Source organism: Anser anser, assembly GCF_964211835.1.
Source record: "Anser anser genome assembly, chromosome: 3".
Lineage (NCBI taxonomy): Eukaryota > Metazoa > Chordata > Aves > Anseriformes > Anatidae > Anser > Anser anser.
Window position 1 is genome coordinate 40,656,718 of NC_139722.1, and position 12,794 is coordinate 40,669,511.

The following is a 12,794-nucleotide window of genomic DNA, read 5'->3' on the forward strand; positions in this document are numbered from 1 at the left end:
TGCTAGAGTTACACATGCACCACATTTTGTCCTTGTTTGCAATGAGGCCAAATCTCCCATAAATAAGAAAGGAAACAATCTGTTCACCTTACGTGAAATGAGAGGAAGAGCAACCCTTTCACCTTTAAAAAGGAGATAGAAGGAAGAACACTATTAATTTCACTTCTTCAATTTGCCTCTATGTTAGGAAAGACTCCTGTATGCTTTTAGAAAGGACATGTTTTTCAGGTTTTAAAGGTTATTTTATCCAAGTGCAGATCAAAAGTCCAAGAATATCAGATGTTGGAATAGAAGAGTATCCAGCACTCACTTTACTATCCATTAAAGAAGTACCTCTTCTATCCTGTTTGCGAGGTGGTAAGCCAAGGGGTCAGCTCTACTACAACCTGAAGCCATCAAGGCCTTGCTCTTATCTCTTGCTCCTGCATGAGGCAAGATGGCCCTACTGAGCTGCCCCAAAACCATCCATGTCTTTAGTTCAGTCAGCTGTTGGCTGGATTCATCCCATTGGGCATGTCATAACATGGCCTCATAAGACTCAATGCTTGTGCAAGAAGGAAGGGGGGAAGTCTGGGCAAAGGACACAGTGGACAAACAAAGAGGACAAGTGGCCGCAGCTGTACCTGGGACTGCTTTAGGCTGCCCTTTAGTCCCTGATGCCTAGCAGAAGACCCTGTAGAAATACAAGAAACTGTGTGCAGTGCTGCACTTAACATGGGCATTACAATACATGTGTCTAATGTACCCATCTTATGTCTCTGTGTCTATCATACCAGGTGACAGACATCACCTGGCACTACAACTTCACTCTTTATTTTCAGCGTATTGGGTATAGACATGGTGCGGCCTTCGTTAATTATTGCGGCATTCATTAAGGCTACCTCAGCCAAGCTGTCACTTTGTCTCTCCTGCCACCTACTGTACTGAAAATCAAAATATGTGTCACCAACTCGCGTTGTGTCCCCACTTCTGTTTGGAAATACCAACCTCAGTTCTTCTAGAAGTACCACTGTTTGCCTGTTGGGAAGCCCCTGTTGAAGCAACTGCTGCAGTGATGCTATCCAGTACTTCTTGATGGAGGCTAAATGCAGTGTTTTGAACGATACCTAACTCATTGATGCTTCATGGTTAAAATTAGTGTTAATAACTAAAATTTCTCCACAGTTTAGGTTATGAACTATTTTCCTCTTTAACCCACGAACTATTAATCACAGATTTGTTTTAAACAGTCAATGGTGAACAATACCCTGTAAACCTCTGGCCCTTTACTTGCAGTTATTTCCAATGACAACACTCAGAAAGTGCAAAACCCAGCAGAAAAACAACTTCCCATTAGGTGTGTGACTGACAGCTCGTGGTTAGGGTTGAAACTCTTGGTTACGCACTTGATCTGCAGAACCAAACTAGTGTCACCCAAGAACAGACCCATCAGGTGCACAAGTCTGCTTCAGACCATGGTTTATGCTGGTCTTTTAGCACCTCACTCTATAAAATCTCTTCTGAGCAAGCCCGGCTGTGCCATGCCTACCTGCTACAGCACCATGCTACCCGTGTGAGATGTCCTCTACACGGTCCCTCTGGCTCTGATGCTGTGGACTACAGAAGAGGCTTCAAAATCACACTGCGGCTTGCACCCAAGTGGTACATCCAAGGGAAAAAAGGCTACTTGATCATAACCATCTGGGTTGTGACATCAATCCAAACTTTGAAGCAAGTAATCAAAGTAGGCAACATAGAGACGGGCAGCAACAAGTTCGAGCTGGTCCAGCACAGTCCAAGAACTCTGCAGGAGCTTCAAACCCATCCACAGTATGATGTGGAAGCCAATAAGTAATCAACCCCAAAATGACTAAACAGATAGCCCTTGTTAATTATTTATGCCATCCTCCCAGAAGGCGATGGCATGACAATTTCACTTTTTAGCACTTCATTATTTATTTCGAGAAAGTATTCAAAAAGAAAACAACAAGCTGCAATTCATAAAATATTCTCATTAGTTTTGAGTAAGAAGAAAACTTGCAAGTGCGGGTTTATTTTCCATATACGATGTTCCCTTTTACTTAATCAACAAGCAACGTCTTTGGAGCTATGTGACAGCAGCTATCTTTGATGAAAGGAATATTTTGATGAAGGAGAAAGACATTCAACATTAGCATGATCAAGTAAGCTATCAAATTCATTTATTTATGCTGTGACCATAGTAATCAAGAAGTAGTTAATGTGGAACTGAGCACCAGTTAAAATGCATTTTAAACCTCATTTTACACTGGTTTGCAAAAGGAGATCTTTTACTAGCAGGATGCTTTAGGGTCTTTTCAGGCTGCAACGAGAGAAGCGGATACAGAAGATAAATTGGTCTGCTCCTGCAAACAGTCTTGCTTTTGCAAGAGGAGTACTAACGTAATAGTGGGCCTTTCATCTCAGCACTTAGAATTTGATCAACTGAGAAAAAAACATTAATATAATTCCACTCACTCACAGATAAACATCTTTGAAAAATGAGGCCATTTCTGTTCCTAAAACAAATCTGACAAGGCTACAACTGAAAGTACTTCTGTAGCACACACGCTTTAGTATGGACACAGGAAAACTATCAAAATGAGTAACCAGAGGGTATAATACCAGCTATTTAGCCACCAAAATGCCTCAAGAGCAGTGATACATCCACTTAATGCCAAATATGGCCCACAAATATCTATTATACATGAATAAATGTATCAGGGAGTAATAGCACGTTCCCGTTAATTACACAAAGGCTGCGAACAAGTGAGAGGCCTGCAACATGGGTAAAAAGGGATCTTTTTACAGTGCATGATCAGAAACAGCATTTGCTGACACGAATTTAATTTATAATGGGATCAAGGCAAAAAAAAAAAAAAAAAAAAAGCTCATGTTAGCAGTGCTACAGGAATTGTAAGCTAAGAGCTAGTGGACTGAACAGAGCCTTAAAACAACTTAGTCCTTTTAACACAAGCTTGAGAAACCTGCTACTACAGTGGCAGTATCAGGGGGTGATTCTATCCTCACTAGAAACTCCTAATAAATTTTAAAGTATCTTCAAGGATGCTACAAGGGAATAAATAAGCCAATTTTATACATCCTGTACTGCCTGTTGGGATTGATGTCTCACTAAACCAACAGGCGAAGTTTAATCTCTGGAAGGACTTCTACCTCTGCTGTGCTCAACCAAATGGAAGGGAAAGAAATTTAAGCTTGTTTGGTCTACAGCGGACTGTGGCTTTCTAGCAGAAGTTGGTTGAAGTTTGCTGATGAGTGGGTGATAAGCTGCTCCCAGAGTTTTGCTTGCTTTGGGAGGAGTGAAGTGGTTGGGAAATTTTCAGAGCAGATTCTCCAAGCAAGCTGTTCAGAGAAGCCACTATCCAGAAGGCTCAACAGGAGGAAGAGGAAGCAGGGAAATCACAGTTAATGGGATTTGGCCACAACCAGAAACAGCTAAGTTTCAGAATACATTATGAACACTCTTGCACTTCCCCATTGCACCAGTTCATTGCTGCATGAGAAAAATCTGTGTATATTTAATGCCTTAAAAAGCTCCATGGAAATTTAGATTAATGCATGATCAGAAAAATATTGCCTCATCTCTGGTTTGCCCTGTAGATGCACACATCAAATAGAGGAACATCACAGAATCATTAAGGCTGGAAAAGACCTCCAAGATCATCTGGTCCAACCATCCCCCTACCACCAATGTCACCCACTAAACCATGTCCCTAAGCACCACATACAACCTTTCCTTGAACATCCCCAGGGATGGTGACGCCACCACCTCCCTGGGCAACCCGTTCCGATGCCTGACTACTCTTCCTGAGAAGAAATATCTCCTAATTTCCAACCTGAACTTGCCACCACTACAACATAGTTTCCACGATTTTCTGTAGGGAGAACCTGTCAGTCTAGAGATTTATTTAAGGTACATGCATGCTTGTAAATGCCGTAAACGAACACTGAGATATGAGGAGGTCACTGCCCCACTCATCTTAGAAATCACCTCTCAGCCTGCTGATCCCTCCACAGAGGATTATAAAGTTTGCTCAAGTTTTCTGTGGGAGGGAATTGCTATTTGATCCTTTCTAGGGGTATAATTGGAGCTCAAAGTACAGGGTTACCTTGCTCACAGGGAGAGCAGCTCTCCTTGGCACAACTTCAGATTGAGGAAGGTTATACAATTACGGCATAGAATAAGGTCTTTGGAAGGAAATGAAGTTCTCTCAAGCCTGAAGGAAAGAAAGAAAAACTGCCTCTCTTCTGAAATAACAAGTGCTTTGGTGTGCCTTGGCAGTGTGAATTCCAGGAACCAGCTACGAGTTGCGCCACTTTGTAAAGAGCAACTAGGTCAAACCTCAGAGCAGGACCCACATCCCTTGCTGCTCTGGGTAGTGAGGCACCAAGGATCTCTTGCTCATCCTCCGACCTGGATGGATGCGGTGGCAGCCCCTGCTTTGGAGCTGGGAAACGAGTCTGTCTCTTACACGTAAGAGAGCAATTGCAGCTCTCAGCTTTGAAGGCTTTCTGTATTCAGCTGCTGTCGGAAAAGACAGCAATAAAGAAAATAACATAGAATCCCTGTGTGGAAATAACATGAGAAACAGAAGAGACAATCTGATGCAAGTGGCTGTAGGTGGGAGGCGAACAGTGCACCCTGCGCGGGCAGAAAATAACTTACAGAGAGGTTGCCGCAACACCCGATTCTCTAAGACCAACACACACCTGCCAAGGAATTTACCTTCTGAAGCGCTAGCTAGCACTGGCAGCTCAACTCTGAGAAGAGAGCTGGTTGCAATGAAAGAAAAATTACTCGAGATGCCCTCTACCTGATGCACGCTGTGCAAACTGAAGCCAAGTGCAGGACATGACATAACATGTAAGCACTCCAAATGAATTCTTCCTTGGATCCCAAAGGAGGCAGCGCCACAGTACGTGCAACAAGGGAAGATGCCAGCAGCGGAGAAATTCCTGGTCTAATCGTGAGATAGAGGAAGCAACAGTATGACCAGAAGAATGGAAGCGATATGAGAAGCGAGATAAAAGAATTATGGAGCTGATAGCATCTTACAGACAACACGATTTTTAGAAGAAAGAGGGGAAGTTGAGCAGCTGTGAAAGAGAGGGAAGGAAGAGTAAGGCTGATTTTCCTGATAGTCAGGTCATGAACAGTTCCCAGAACCTGTCTAGTCTGGCTGGATGTCCGATATCAGAAGCAAAAAACATGTGGCAACCTCAGCGCATAGACAGGAGATATTGAGGAACAAGGTATTAAAAAAAACTACAAGCCGTCTAAGCGCAATAAATTGAGATGAAGCTACAGACCTTTCAACGAACAATGAATCTGAAAAGTCAACAATCTCTGCATAATTTCCTCTGTTAATTCAGACAAAATCTTAAAAACAAAATAAAAAAACCCTTTTGGCTTTTCACAACCTTCATTTCTGTTGGAAGTCTTACTGTCACTGGTGGGAGTTTGACTTTATTAAGTGGGAATTTAACAGGAATTGCAGCTCCGTGTAAGCTATGGGAAATGTTGCTCACAGCAAGAGAAGATGTAGGATAATGAAGTATTTTGGGAAGGGAGGAAAAAAACGTTACAGTAAGTATGCAAACAGAATAACTAACAATGCTGTCCTTTCTCTGGGACCTTCTGGAGGATTTCAGCTCAATCTACAGCCATTCCTCATTATGTGGCCATGGCTTATCACACAGCCTGGGTCTCCAATCTGACTGCACATCTATGCCTTACACTCTTATCCCCTTGCTGCTTCTCATCCCAGACCTCAGCTGTGAGCCGAGGGGCAAGGACCCTGTTGTGGGTTTGTGCAACAGCCAATGTGGGACCCAGACGGGACTTATGGTGTGCCAAGTGCTCCTTCTCCATAATTAGCGAGGGAGACTGATAAAGAAACAAAAGACAAAGGGTTTCCTCCAAGCGAGAAAACTCTTACGCAGAAAGCCAGTCTAGCCGAGAAGGCTCTCCCCACGCCAAACATGCTCAATAGCACATCGCGGCACAGGGAGCAGGCTGTGAAATCCAGTGTTCTTTCAGACAAAAGTAGGGGGGAAAAAAAAGAAGAAAAAAAAAGAAAAAAAAGAAGTGGGAGGAGAAAAAGGGAAGAAAAGGTCAAGCAGACCAGGGCAGGCTGCAAGCAAACAATCCCCTCCCAAAAGGAAAGCACCTTGACGGACACCACAGTGTAGCCTGCAGAAGATGCTGCTCTGTGGGAGAGAGGGTCAAGTTAAAATACAAAACCACACACTTGCACAGTCCTACGAATTTCTTCAATGCAGCTAAGAATTTAAGAAAATACTTTGTGTTAAAAGTTGCTTTTTGCAAGTTATTGCATATTATTGCCTATTTGCTCTACGAATTTCCAATTGCAGTTTCTGCTCCCGGTAGAAGTCGTCATCAGAACAATACACTGGCATTTAGATATTGCCTTGTTAAGAAATCTAGAGTAACTGGAAGTCGTATTAATAATATTTAAATGCAGTATATGCCTATTTAAAGTTTGAATACATATCATTAGAAAACAGCATAAATTAACCCAACCTAATTCTCTGGGATGCACGAAGATCTAAACAACCCTAAGTCTGATGTTCTCCCTTACCACCCACTTGAATAAACAAAACAAACCAAAACACGCTGGGGTTAGTTTAGGTTGCAAACGGCAACAACATCAGCATTCAGTCCCTGGGCCTAAAAGCAGTTTGCTCCCCGATGCAACGCAGATCGTGCCACAGCCCCCTGCTGCGGCCATGCACCATGCCAAGAGGCAGCCTGCCCGCCGTGTCCACCCCCCCAGCACCACAAAATGTCCCTGGGCAGGCTGGGGGACACGTACCGGTGCTGCCACTGGGTCCCCTGGCAGGGCCAGTGCCTGCAGTAGCAGGGGGCAAACTGCTTCTCCAGCAACCCCCCCACTGGGAGCCCCCCGATCCTGCAACCCAGCGCTGCCAACAGCGTGCCCTTTGTTGCGTGCGCGCACGGCTTGCTGGTTGTTTTGGGTCTTGGTTGTTTTATTTCAAGGAGAATTCGAGTTTTAAATGAGTAATCTGTTTTCGAGTGATTTCTCCACGCTGGCTCCACCCTGCACTGTAAACTAGACATTACCTTATACAAGAATGAATCCGCTGCATTCCTCCGTCTCGCTGCCGTGCAGCACATTTCCTACCCTCGCAGCCCAACCAACAGCAGCACACGCTCCCCCACCCCTTCCCCCTCCGTTTTCTTTTTCTTTCCCTTTTTTTTTTTTTTTTCTTCACCGCCTCACTGTGTTTTTGTGTAAATGATCTCACATGACTCAACAAATCCATCTGCCTGGAGCAGGCCGAGTTTGGAGCCTTCCCAGGAGGGAGGAGAAGAATTGCTTTGTGGAAAGGACCTGGAGCTTTGCCCTTTCTCTGGCTCAAATTACCCGCCTGTCAGGCCTGACGGATTTGGCTAAAAATAAAAGGAAGCGGGCCGTGAAAAGGAGATGAATGAGCTCAGCAGTTCCTTAGATAACATGGGCCCGGTGTTGCCCAAAGCTCCCGGCGCAGGAACTTCAAATGCCGGGCATGTAAGCGCAGGGCCGCAGCCGAGGTGAACTTGGCCGCTGCGGGGAGAAAAGCAAAACCCAACCGTACGCCGCTGGAAATAACTGGATTAAAGGCACGCACGCAGAACAGGAAAGCTGCCTGCTGTAGGTTTTAGGCTTGTAAAATGCCAGATTTACGGCGTTTCCACGGCAAGCGGGGTCTGGGGGCTGCGGCGGGGGGACGCGGCGGAGCCACGTATGATGTCAGCCTGCCGGCCGTGCCAGCGCCGCGCGGAAAGTCATCTGCGCGAATGCGTGCCCAGCGCCCGCAGTGGGTATTAAGCACTTAGTTTGGCAATGTAATGACACACTGTAACAATCTGTAATGCGAGGCAGTCAGCAAAGCCCTGGCTCTGCGAGCTATTCCTCCTAACCATTAACCATATGTTTGGCTCCGCCGCCACCCGAGCGAGCGGGTGTTCCAGCGCACCATCTGGTTTCTATCCACACAGGCAACTGCAAAGCACACAGCATTTCCCCCTGGAGCCGCATGTTCCTCCCGGCTGCCCCTCTCCCGCCTCGCTCCCCGCCCGGCCCCCCGCTCCCCATCTTCCTCCTTCGCCCATCTCACCATCAGCCTCTCCTCCCACCATGCCACCCTGGCCGTGGCGCTCGAAACCACACATGGCCCCACCAAAAACGCATCCAAAGAGTGGGGACGCCGTGGTGTGCAGCCCCCCGTGCCCCCCAAAAACACACACTGGGATGGCATCGCCCAGCGTCGATGCCTGATGCACCATGTTACAAAAATAGGTGCTCTCCTGGCCCACCCCGGAGCTGCCATGGTGCTCATCGCATCTCGCACGCACACGCCGCTCAGTTTGGGTGACATCGACCCCAACCCAACACTGCAGGTGGACATCGAAAACAAGCCCGTCAAGTGGAGGACATTAGCAACCTATCTCTTGCCCCCAACAGGGCTTTCTATAAGCCCATCTGGTTTTGGTCACCCAGCCCACCAAATCGAGAAAAAAAAGAAAAAAGGAAGAAAGAAAGAGGAATGGAATGAGAAAGAACTGAAGAAAAAGGAATGAAAATATTTACTTTCCCTGTGGTAACTAAACAAGCTTTTTCTCTAACTATAAAAAAGCTTTCAAGTGTTGTGTTTTAGAGGACCTTGTACCATATGTTTGCTTTATGATTCCATGAATTCTAACTACTATTTATGTTTTTAAAGCACTTCCATCCTTCTGTTTATTTCTGAAGTCACCTATGGGAGATCAGCAGTAATTTTCCTCCCAGGTTGGCCAATTTAAGATTAATCATGACCTAATGCAAGTATTCAGGGATGCAAGCAATAGGATATTCAGCAAATCCCACACTTGCTCCTTTAAAATAAGTTTATACTCTGCAATGAGTCACACATACAGTGTTTATGCAAGTAACCAGTGCTACAAGAGAAAAAAAGTCCATTACATTTGCGAACACATACGCATCGCAGCTGTAAGCACACAACTGCTTACACCAGGACTCATTTCTATGACTGGATATTGATTTTTCAATAATGTGTCATTATACTGATGTTGATACAGCAACTATCTTCCTGGAGTATGCAATTTAATATTAAAAAGAAGCTGGCTCGAGGAAATATCAAATCCCCACACCCATTCACATACTATTTAAATGTCTTTCCTGGTCACAAATACAGCAACGCAAAGCCGCACTTGCATTTCTTTCCCACCTAGCACCTAACAAAGAAAAAGGAATCATCAGTTAAAAACAGTTCAATGTAAGGCAACCAGCTCTGCTGACCTGCTCCTTGATAAAATAGTGCAGCACTTCTTCAGTTTGTGCTGAAAACTAAAAGCCTACATCGACAAAGATGCATGCTTTTCCATCTCCTCATACCTGTGAAAAATCAGCGTATGAAAGAGCCACTGTAAACCCTTATCCTGGAATCAAATACACATGGGAAAAACCCTTCTGCTTGTGAAAAGCCTGATGACTTCACCAGGACTGCCTAAGAAGTGTGAGAGTAGGATCCGCCTGGATGCTTTCCTGCTCAGCCTACTGTAGGAAACCTGCTTTTAGCAGGGGTTTGGACTTGGTCTCCAGCGGTCCCTTCCAACCCCTATGATTCTGCAATTTTCTGATCTGGCCCCACTCACAAACTCCATCGCAATTAGCACTGTAAATGCCCCCCTCTCCAGCTTCCCCTGTCCCTCAGGAAAATAATTAAATGATTAAAAACATAAGATGCATTTTAGCTAGCAACTTACATTTTTTATAAAATCAGGTCTGAACATATCAGTAGCATTATTTAAACATCACACATTGGGATTCCTACAATTCTTCAACAAGAAATAGTCTCCATTCACACAAAACAAACAGTGGTAGTCCTCTACAGCAATGATCTAGGCATGGGTCTTTTAGCAGACAACTATCTGCTCTGATCCAGAAATCTTTTAAAATGGGGAATTCAAAGGAGATAGTCATAGATTCAACATTTTACAGTCTGAAGGGCCAGATAATCATTTGACCTTCTTCCATAAAAACAGGCCTGGAGCTTCCCTTCTACTTCTGTGCAGTTGTAAGTGGTTGAATAAGAGCCTCTCTCTTAGGGTAAAACAAAACAAAACAAAACAAAACACTAACACAGAAAACTAAAAAGAACAAGCTCAGTTTTAACAGCCTGCCATAACAAAGGAAGATGCCCCAGCAACACCGTCCTATTCACCAATCACCCCTGCTGCCAGAACACTTACACCCGCTTGCCTGGTCGGAATTAATTTAGCAGCGGGCCACGGGGTCTCGCTATACCTTGTCACCTTCCTGTACCGTTCAGTCTCTGACAAAGGGCCACTGTCAACCTGAAATCTAGCCAGTTTTTAAAGCGTAATAAAAAGTGGTGTCACATTATTACCTGAATCCACCGAGTCCTCCAGCCAACAATGATGTTTCTGCAATCACATTTTCCTGTTTTTAAAAACTTCTCTCTTGCCTCATCGCTCTGTGTGAAAACCAACACAAAAGAGAAAATTGATTAACTGCAGAAGATTATCTATTATTTGTATTACAGCTGTTAGACTTCCCAGCAGACTTTTAGGTCTTTTTTTTTTTTTTTCCTGCTGAGTGTCATGAAGATATTAACCAAGAAAAAGTCCTTTCTCCAAAATTCCTTATTGACCAACCATCGGCAGACTGCACCTTGGAGGGGGCAGCCTAGAAAGGACAGCAGATCGCTTGTGGAGCTGTGCAAGGAACTCAGCTCCCTGAGCCCAAATCCTGCATCCCAGGATGAAAGCCCAGCAGATACTCAGTGCCACCAAAAGCAGACATATGGGGGAAGAGGGAGCTGCTTCTACATTTCTTTCAGTTTCAGCAGTAAATACGTGCCACTAATAACCACAGCAGCAATGTAAAAATAGTACTTGCAAAATTACATCAACAGTAAATTACTTAACTGTACAGTTTCCCTGAACTGTGCACCTACAACATTATCTAGGTAGCGACTTGGCTTAAAATTCTTAAAAGGGTCTTTTTGTGTCTGTGCTTACTCCCTGCTTCACAGATTACTAGCTTTATGTTTCAGCGTCAAACCCTCCCACCAATACACCGATGAACCATAATGGACACTTAAGAAATTTCCATACTTAAACAAGGGAGAAAAAAGGCCATATGGTAGAAACCCAAATCAAGATACAGCCTCATAAAAAAACTACCAGCTTCTCTGAGCCGCCTGAAGACACATCATACGTGAAGAAAAAATGCGACTGGATTTTCGGTACTGGAAATGCCATTAGCGTCAATATTTCATTGCTTTCTCTGAAAGCAAACAAAACAAATACCTTCACTTCAGGAAATGCAACTCAACCATCTGTACTTGATCCCTTGCCTACCTTCACAAGGACAAATGAAGTAGACACAGCCACGCAGCACAGGTGGGATACGGTTGTCATACCCCTCCTGCCGTACCAGGGGCTCGAGTGTTTGGCATACTCTGTCCATGGGCGACATGGATGTCTGCCAGAGAGAGCTTTGTTGCAAGGTTTTGGTCACAGCGGTCTGATTGAGCCATTTCAGGAAAAAAAAAAAAAAAAAAACAGTGTCTGGAAAAACTCAACACGTTCTGGCAACCGCTGCAACAGAGATTTTAACCCTGGGACTAGCACTGAGAAACTGGGCTTTTCCATGGAAAGTGAACTTTAGTGTCCACGACAAAAATCTGCCTGAATCTGGCCAATTTGCAAGCTTTCCAAAAAAACGAAACAAAGCAAACAAACAAAAAAAGGAACAACCGCAAGTGTGAAAAGATTTGCAACTTCCCGAGCGAGGTCAGGGCTGACCCCTGTGCTTGCTCCAGGCGACCTCCCTGCCACGGCCCCGGCAGCGTGGAGCCACTGAAGCTACAGGCAAAGCAGCCAAAAGCTGGGCCAGGGGAAGGAGGAGAAAAATACACCAGAACAAGAAACTTCACTGGACAGGGATGGGAAAATGGAGGTTGGATGGGGAGAGAGCGACAAGCCGGTCAGACGCAGAGGGCTGCAGGTGGTCATGCGGTGGCTATGAATCCTGTTCGCATTGATACAATGCCAGCTGATGCCATTTGCCATTGTTGTTTGCTTCTTGCGTTTTTTCTTTGGTGTAGCAAAGGTAGCTTGTAAGAAAGAGCACTGACGGGTGGAAGCATTGAAAAGAAGTGTTGTGGGTTGCTGCTGCCTGCAGCATCTCCCTTTGTGCTTCCCCTGCCGTGCTCGGTGCACTGGACATACCTGAGCTGTGCATCAGTGCTGTGGTATAAAAGCACAGGAAAATACTGATGTTTGCTGGCAACGAAGGCAGCAGCCACCCCCCGGCTCCCTGCTACCCCTCTGGCCGCTCGGGCAGACGAGCTGTGCCCCAGAGAGCTGCCACGTGGCCGCAGCGCAGGGCACTCGAGTCATCTCAACCCAGCATCTCCCAAGTGACCGCTAATGGCGAGTTCCTAACCAACCTGAAACCCTGGCTTCTCTCAAGTAAAACTAATGAACACTCACAGCAAAAGCAAAAGTGAAGTGTATTTCCAGTATGTGAAATATTATGTGACACTGAGACGTCTCCGTGGCCAGGCTGTGAGATCCTCAAGATCCTTTGTCCTCTATTTTAGCTCTTCCCGTAAAAAAAAAGCAGCAACGCTTCCCAAACCATTCGTCAAACCCTCGAGCGTGACAGCGATAAACGGGAAAGTTGGTGAGGAAATTACTAACTCCTTCAGTAGGATTTGAG

General features: G+C 45.1%; 1 protein-coding gene across 1 annotated transcript in view; it reads right to left on the reverse strand.

The window, feature by feature from the left end:
- Positions 1 to 12,794, reverse strand: part of BACH2 (BTB domain and CNC homolog 2) — a 192,300-nt gene that overhangs the window by 140,374 nt on the left and 39,132 nt on the right. The window contains exon 2 of the mRNA XM_083831518.1: positions 10,453 to 10,539. The gene's annotated coding sequence lies outside the window, so the exon portion shown is untranslated. The remainder of the gene's footprint in view (positions 1 to 10,452; positions 10,540 to 12,794) is intronic.